Below are 9,185 nucleotides of genomic sequence, written 5' to 3' on the forward strand. Positions count from 1 at the left end.
AGGAGGGGGCTAGTTGATCTTGCTATGATTCTTCCTGGAGTTTCACTTTCCTTCGGAATGTTGTACCAGTCACTGTCACCACCCTGCTGGCCCCCGGGGGGGATTGCTCCCTCTTCAAGGATGATACTGAACAGGAGGCAACAGAACCTTGCTTTAATATCCCATAGCATGGCTGTGTTGAAGCTGTATGAAGTTTTATTAAGAGCTGATGGTGGCAGGCTGGAAATGAATGACACCTGACTCTCTATCTGGTCTCACAAGGGATAGCTGACATGTCTTCAAGTTTGGGGTCACCTAGCAGAGGTCTTCCAATCTGGCTCCCAGACCACCTTCATCTGGCCCAGTTCAGCTTTTAACTCCACTTGGAATGCTCCCAAGAGTATCAGATTCCTCAAATCCAGGTCCAAGAGACCAAGGTCTAGAGAAGACTTCTACTCTGCCTGTCTGAGATTTGCCTACTCTAGTTTTCTACTAGAGAACCTGTCTCTTGGTGTTTTAAGCCAGGAATACCTGTGCTCTTTAGGGGAGAGCCTTACCTTTACCTTCGGGAGTAGGGTTTTGTTGATGAGATAAATTTCATTACAATATTTTCATATTAACATAGGTTTTTTTAATAGTAGCAAACTTATTTTATTATGACCCAGGACTTGTTCCCACTCCTTGGAGCCTGTGCCCATACCTGGAGCTTCCCACTATGTCAACCCTGTCAACAGAGTACTACTTTCATGTTCCCCTTAAAGATTAGATGTTCAGAAAAGCCTTAGTGATCAATTTAGAGTTCTTATGGGAGAGACAGAGGAGTAAGTTTATGTCATAATTTCCCAGCAAAATGTAAAACTATATACTAGACATTTCTGTTTCTCAGAGTCCCTTCTTGGATGGACTGTTCTCCAGGGATGAGGGGAATGGGGGATTGGATTACCTTTGCCCCTTTTCAGCCATGTTTGGTCTGGGCCCTCTCTTTATAATTTCTCACCCCTTTATTATGAAGAATTTATCACTAGCATACCTGAACTGATCAAAGGGGTTTGCAGAGCTGATGGGGGTTCCATCATTGTTAGAAGGCAATGCCAGTTAAAACAATTTGGGGAGAAGGTTTTGTTGTTCTATGATCATGATATGAGCTCCGGTTTATGGAAAGTTTGCTGCTCACTAGACACTGTGCTAAATGCTTTTCATGGAGATGTTTTTCCATTCATTCCTCATGAGCATGTTGGATGCTTTTATTAGTCCCATCTTGTTGATGAAGATAGATTTAAATTGTCCACTGGCGGAGCATGGGTATGAATTCTAGCAATCCAGCTGAAAAGGTCTGGATTCTTAAACACTTTACTGTATAGCCTTTCATATTACAAATGAGTTTTATACTGTACATTGGAATCACTAAAGATCCAAATAGGTCATTTGAAATTTTTAGTTATATTTTATATTCATTTACAAGCAAAAAAGTATGCATCAGGGCAGTATTTCCTAACAATAGGCTCACATGGGATGCATATTAAACTTTCCCATGGAGACTCTGATTCAATAGGGGTCTGAGTTACTGATTTTTTAAAAGCTTATTTTAAGAGGTCTCTCTGGATAATTCTTGTCTTTGTGCAAGTTTCAGAAATTCCACTATTGAGTGTCCCTAGCTCTTATTGTATAAGGAACCCTTCTGTTGCCTTCGTTGTCTCAAGAGCTGTTGTCCCCTCCCCAGTCTTGACTTTTCTTTTCTCCTGGTCCTTTGTTGTTGGGACCCATTTTTAGTTAACTTTTGGATTTGGGACAAAGAACTATAGATTGAATTTCATCTTTTTGCTTACGGATATCTAATTTTCCCAGTACCATTTATTGATACAACTATCCTTTCTCCACTGAATTCCTTTTTTTGTTGTTGTTAGATTTATTTTATTGAGATATAATTTACATATTATAAGGTTCACCCATTTCCATAGTTTTAGTACATTTACAGTTACCCGACTGTCACCACAATCAATTTTAGATCATTTTTGTTAATCCAAAAAGAAATGCCCTTCCCACTAAGCAGTCACTTCATGGTACCTACTTCCCTAAGACACAGGCAAACACTAATTTGCCTATTCTACACATTTCATATAAATGGAATCGTACAGTGAGTGATTTCTTTTGTGACTGGTTTCTTTCACTTAGCTTAATAGTTTCAAGGTTCGTCCATGTAGTACCACGTATCTATACTTGGTTCTTTTTCATAGTCAAATGATAGTCCATTGTGTGGATATACCACATTTATTTATCCATTCATTAGTTGATGGGCATTTGAGTCTCCATGTTTTGACTATTTTGAATAACGTTCTTACACACGTTTTTGCATGGGTGTTTGTTTTCATTTTTCTTGGATACATGTCTAGGAGTGGAATTGCTAGGTCATCTGTAACTTTATGTTGAAGTAATTTGAAGAGCTGTCAAACTATTTTCCAAAACAGCCGCACCATTTTACATTCCCACTGGCAATGTGTAAGGGTTCCATTTTTTTCTCATTCTTGCCAAGACTTGCTATTGTCTATCTTTTTTATTATGTCATCCTGGAGGGTGTGAAGTGGTATTTTATTGTGATTTTGATTTGCATTTCCCTAATGACTAAAGATATTGAACATCTTTCCATGTACTAATTTGCCATTTATGTGTGTTCTTTGGAGAAATGTCTATTTCAATCTCTTGCCAATTTTTAAATTGGGTTATTTATTTTTTATTATCAAGTTGTAAGATTTCTTTATATATTCCGTGTTGTGGTGACCCTATAGAAGTGTAATGTACTCCTCATCTCAAATTTTATTTGGATGTCAATACTAATAACACCACACATGCACCAAGAGGGAATGGGAAGCTTTATTACTCACATAATTAGTCTCTTTAGGGGGGAGGAAGTAGCCTTCCCCAACCTCTAAGTGAGTCTACATCTGGTTTGGGAGAGTAAGGAAAGAGATTGACTTGTCTTCTATTGCAGTTGGGGATACAGCTAGGAGGATGGTTCTTGTTAACATGTCGGGGCTTTCTTTGGTTGTTTGAACTCTTGATAGTGCCAAAGGAGGCAAGACCTCAGCTTTTTTTTTTTTATCAGCATGCCAAGTGTGTGGCAGAAGGGGAAAGAGGAGTGATGAGGCTCAAGAGCTGTCAAGCACCAGAAGTGGAATCAGTCTTTTTAACCTTCTGGGTACAAATCCCTTATCAGATAAGTGATTTACAGGTATTTTCTTCCATTCTGTGGGTTGTTTTCTTTCAGTTTCTTGATGATGTTACTTGCAGCCGAAAAGTTTTTAATTTTCACTAGGTCTAGCTTTTGTTCTTTTGCAGTTGTGCTTTTTACGTTGACTCTAAGAAACCACTGCTTTAAATTTATTCCCATTTTTTTCTTCCAGAAAATTTATGGGTTTTTCTTTTACCTTTAGGTACGTGATCAGTTTTAAGTTGTTTTCTTAAATATTCCTCACTTAGATGATGTTGTACCTTTGTCAGAATTTGGTTCATATATCTTCTTTTTTTTTCTTTTTGAATTTTCTATTCTATTTCCTTGATCTATTTGTCTACGTGCCAATATCACCTTGTTAGGTTACTGTAGCTTTATAAAACGTCTTGAAATTAGGTACTATCAGCCTTACAACTTTTTTCTTTTTCAAAGCTGTTTTATCTCTTCAAGGTTCTTAGCATTTCATGTGAATTTTGAAATTAGCATGTTAATTTCTACAAAAAAATATTACTGGTAGTTTGATTGGTATTGCATGAATTCATAGATCAGTTTGTGGGGGAATCAACACCTTAAAAAACAGTATTCCAACCCACATACACAGTTTATTTCCTCCAGTTTTTAAGGCTTTAATTGATCTCAGCAGTGTTTTATAGTTTCCACTGTATAGGTCTTGCTCACTTGGGGCAGATTTATTATTAAGTAGTTGATATTTTTATGATATTGTAAATAGTATTTTTTTGTTTTAATTTGTGAGTGTTTATTGCTGGAATATAGAAATGCAATTGATTTTTGTATAGTGATTTTGTATCCCATAACCTTGCTAAACTCTTATTAGTTCTAGAAGCTTTGTTATAGATTCCATCAGAACTTTTTTCTGTGTAGATGATCATGTTATTTGTGAAAAACCATATTTTACTTTTTCCTTTTCAGTATGTATGGCTTTTATTTCATTTTCTTAAAATATTGTGCTGACATGGTCTTCCAATGTGATGCTAGACCTTATTTCTAAATAAGGTCACATTCACAGGGTAATGTGGATTAGAACTTGAACATACCTTTTCAGGGAACAGAATTCTACTCACTGCAATCGTGATGTACTATTTTTTAAAAAAGGTATTTTGGACTAATATACTAAAATTCTTTTTGGGATTTTGCACTTATCTTCATGAGGGATATTGTTAATGTTTTTTTAATGTTTATTTATTTTTGAGCGAGAAGGGGAGACAGAGCATGAGTGGGGAGGGGCAGAGAGAGAGTGAGACACAGAATCTGAAGCAGGCTCCAGGCTCTGAGCTTTAGCACACTGCCCAATGCAGGGCTTGAACCCACAAACCACGAGATCATCACCTGAGCTGAAGTTGGACACTTAACTAACTGAGCGACCCAGTCGCCCGTATTAATGCTTTTTTTAATACTATTTTTTATTGTTTTACTATCAAGGCAATGTTAGACTCACAGAATGGTTTGTAGAGTATTTCCTCCTCTTCTAATTACTGCAATCAATTGTGTAGCATTGGTAATATTACTTCCTTAAATGTTTGACAGACTGCTTCAGTGAAGTCATTTGGCCATGAAGTTTTCTTCTTGTAAAAAGTTTTAAACTACAAATACTTAATTTATAGATATTGGGACATTTAGGTTACCTATTTCTTCTTGAGTGGACTTGGTTGTTGTGTCTTCCAAACACTGTCCATTTTGTCTTGTTGAATTTATTGGCATAAAATTATTTTTAGCATTCTCTTATTATCTTTTTTTTGCTTCTAATTTAATTTTTTAAAAATTTACATCCAAATTAGTTAGCATATAGTGCAACAATGATTTCAGGAGTAGATTCCTCAGTGCCCCTGACCCATTTAGCCCATCCCTCCTCGCCCAATCCCTCTAGTAACGTTCTGTTTTTCTCCATATTTATGAGTCTCTTATGTTTTGTCCCCCTCCCTGTTTTTATATTATTTTTGCTTCCCTTCCCTTATGTTCATCTGTTTTGTCTCTTAAAGTCCTCATATGAGTGAGGTCATATGATATTTGTCTTTCTCTGACTGACTAACTTCACTTAGCATAATACCCTCCAGTTCCATCCACATAGTTGCAAATGGCAAGATTTCATTCTTTTTGATTGCCAAGTAATACTCTATTGTATATATATATATATACATATGCACCACATATGTATAATACATATACCACATTTCTTTATCCATTCATCCATCGATGGACATTTGGGCTTTCTCCATACTTTGGCTATTGTTGATAGTGCTGCTATAGACATGGGGGTGCATATGTCCCTTTGGAACAGCACACCTGTATCCTTTGGATAAATACCTACTAGTGCAATTGCTGGGTCGTAGGGTAGTTCTATTTTTAGTTTTTTGAGGAACCTCCATACTGTTTTCCAGAGTGGCTGCACCAGCTTGCATTCCCATCAACAATGCAAAAGAGATCCTCTTTCTCTACATCCTTGCCAACATCTGTCGTTGCCTGCCTTGTTAATGTTAGCCATTCTGACAGGTGAGGTGTTATCTCATTGTGGTTTTGATTTGTATTTCCCTGATGATGAGTGAAGTTGAGCATTTTTTCATGTGTCGGCCATCTGGATGTGTTCGTTGGAGAAGTGTCTATTCATGTCTTTTGCCCATTTCTTCACTGGGTTATTTGTTTTTTTGGGTGTTGAGTTTGATAAGTTCTTTATAGATTTTGGATACTAACCCTTTATCTGATATGTCGTTTGCAAATATCTTCTCCCATTCTGTCAGTTGCCTTTTAGTTTTGCGGATTGTTTCCTTCACTGTGCAGAAGCTTTTTGTTTTGATGAGGTCCCAATAGTTCATTTTTGCTTTTGTTTTCCTTGTCTCTGGAGACGTGTTGAGTAAGAAGTTGCTGTGGCCAAGATCAAAGAGGTTTTTTCCTGCTTTCTCCTTGAGGATTTTGATGACTTCCTGTCTTACATTTAGGTCTTTCATCCATGTTGAGTTTATTGTTGTGTATGGTGTAAGAAAGTGGTCCAGGTTCATTCTTCTGCATGTCGCTGTCCAGTTTTCCCAGCACCACTTGCTGAAGAGACTGTCTTTATTCCATTGGATATTCTTTCCTGCTTTGTCAAAGATTACTCAGCCATACGTTTGTGGGTCCATTTCTGGGTTCTCTATTCTGTTTCACTGATCTGAGTGTCTGTTCGTTTGCCAGTACCATACTGTCTTGATGATGACCGCTTTGTAGTATAGCTTGAAGTCTGGGATTGTGAGGCCTCCTCCTTTGGTTTTCTTTTTCAAGATTTCTTTGGCTATTTGGGGTCTTTTCTGGTTCCATACAAATTTTAGGATTATTTGTTCTATCTCTGTGAAGAATGTTGGTGTTATTTTGATAGGGATTACATTGAATATGTAGATTGCTTTGGGTAGTATCGACATTTTAACAATATTTGTTCTTCCTATCCAGAAGCATGGAATCCTTTTCTTTTCTTTTTTTTTTTTTGTCTTCTTCAATTCTTTCATAAGCTTTCTATAGTTTTCAGTGTACATATTTTTCACCTCTTTGGTTAGATTTATTCCTAGGTATTTTATGGTTTTTGGTGCAACTGTAAATGGGATTGATTCCTTGATTTCCCTTTCTGTCACTTCATTGTTGGTGTATAGGAATGCAACCGATTTCTGTGCATTGATTTTATATCCTGCAACTTTGCTGAATTCTTGAATCAATTCTAGCAGTTTTTGGTGGAATCTTTTGGGTTTTCCATATAGAGTATCATGTCATCTGCGAAGAGTGAAAGTTTGACCTCCTCCTGGCTGATTTGGATGCCTTTTATTTCTTTGTGTTGTCTGATTGCAGAGGCTAAGACTTCCAATACTATGTTGAATAACAGTGATGAGAGTGGAAATTTCTGTCTTGTTCCTGACCTTAGGGGGAAAGCTCTCGGTTTTTCCCCATTGAGGATGATATTAGCGTTGGGTCGTTCATAATGGCTTTTATGATCTCGAGGTATGCTCCTTTATCCCTACTTTCTGGAGGGTTTTTATCAAGAAAGGATGCTGTATTTTGTCAAATGCTTTGTCTGCATCTATTGAGAGGATCATATGGTTCTTGTCCTTTCTTTTATTAATGTGATGAGTCACGTTAATTTTTTGTGTGGATATTGAACCAGCCCTGCATCCCAGGTATAAATCCCACTTGGTCATGGTGAATAAATTTTTTAATGTATTGTTGGATCCAGTTGGCTAATATCTTGTTGGGGATTTTTGCATCCACATTCATCAGGGAAATTGGTCCATAACTCTGCTTTTAGTTGGGTCTCTGTTTGTTTTTGGAATCAAGGTAATGTTAGCTTCATAGAAAGAGTTTGGAAGTTTTCCTTCCATTTCTATTTTTTGGAACAGCTTCAAGAGAATAGGTGTTAACTCTTCCTTAAATATTTGGTAGAATTCCCCTGGGAATCCATCTGGCCCTGGACTCTTGTTTTTTGGGAGATTTTTGATTACTAATTCGATTTCCTTACTGGTTATACATCTGTTAAAATGTTCTATTTCTTCCTGTTTCAGTTTTGGTAGTGTATATGTTTCTAGGAATTTGTCCATTTCTTCCAGATTGCCCATTTTATTGGCATATAATTGCACATAGTACTCTCTTATTATTATTTTTATTTCTGCTGTGTTGGTTGTGATCTCTCTCATTCTTGATTTTATTTATTTGGGTCCTTTCCTTTTTCTTTTTGATCAAACTGGCCAGTGGTTTATCAATTTTGTTAATTCTTTCAAAGAACCAGCTTCTGGTTTCATTGATCTGTTCTACTGTTTTTTTGGTTTTGATAGCATTACTTTCTGCTCTAATCTTTATTATTTCCTGTCTTCTGCTGGTTTTGGGTTTTATTTGCTGTTCTGTTTCCAGCTCCTTAAGGTGTAAGTTTAGGTTGTGTATCAGATGTTATTCTTCCTTCTTTAGGAAGGCCTGGATTGCTATATACTTTCCTCTTATGAGCGCCTTTGCTGAGTCCCAGAAGTTTTGGGTCGTGGTGTTGTCATTTTCATTGGCTTCCGTATACTTTTTAATTTCCTCTTTAACTTCTTGGTTAGCCCATTCATTCTTTAGTAGGATGTTCTTCAGTCTCTAAGTATTTGTTAACTTTCCAAATTTTTTCTTGTGGTTGATTTTGAGTTTCATAACATTTTGGTCTGAAAATATGCACTGTATGATCTCGATCTTTTTGAACTTACTCAGGGCTGATTTGTGTCCCTGTGTATGGTCTATTCTGGAGAACGTTCCATGTGCACTGGAGAAGAATGTGTATTCTGATGCTTTAGGATGAAATGTTCTGATCACTTCTCGGCCTTTTGGCTAAGATCAAGTGTAGGATGAAATGTTCTGAATATATCTGTTAAGTCCATCTGGTCCAGTGTGTCATTCAAAGACATTGTTTCCTTGTTGATTTTTTGATTAGATGATCTGCCATTGCTGTGAGTGGGGTTTTGAAGTCTCCTACTATTATGGTATTACTATCAATGAGTTTCTTTATGTTTGTGATGAATTGATTTATATATTTGTGTACTCCCACATTTGGCACATAAATGTTTACAATTGTTAGGTCTTCTTGGTGGATAGACACCTTGATTATGATATAATGCGCTTCTGCATTTCTTGATACAGTCTTTTTTTTTTTGTTTTAAGTTTATTTTATTTTTGAGACAGAGAGAGGGGGAGGGTCATGAGTGGGGGAGGGTCAGAGAGAGGGAGACAAAGAATCCAAAGCAGGCTCTGGTCTCTGAGCTGCGAGCACAGAGCCTGATGTGAGGCTCAAACCTACGGACTGTAATATCATGACCTGAGCCGAAGTTGGACGCTCAACTGACTGAGCCACCTAGGCGCCCCAGATATAGTCTTTATTTTAAAGTCTAGATTGTCTGATGTAAGTATGGCTAGTCCAGCTTTCTTTTGTTGACCATTAGAATGATAGATGGTTCTCCATCCCCTTATTTTCAATCTGAAGGTGTCT

The 9,185-nt window shown here is 37.0% G+C and overlaps 1 pseudogene; it reads left to right on the top strand.

The window, feature by feature from the left end:
- Window positions 1–8,510: 8,510 nt before the first annotated feature.
- Window positions 8,511–8,691, top strand: LOC125163190 (uncharacterized; annotated as a pseudogene).
- Window positions 8,692–9,185: the final 494 nt, after the last annotated feature.

The sequence above is a fragment of the Prionailurus viverrinus genome, chromosome A3 (assembly GCF_022837055.1).
Source record: "Prionailurus viverrinus isolate Anna chromosome A3, UM_Priviv_1.0, whole genome shotgun sequence".
In the NCBI taxonomy this organism is placed as follows: Eukaryota; Metazoa; Chordata; class Mammalia; order Carnivora; family Felidae; genus Prionailurus; species Prionailurus viverrinus.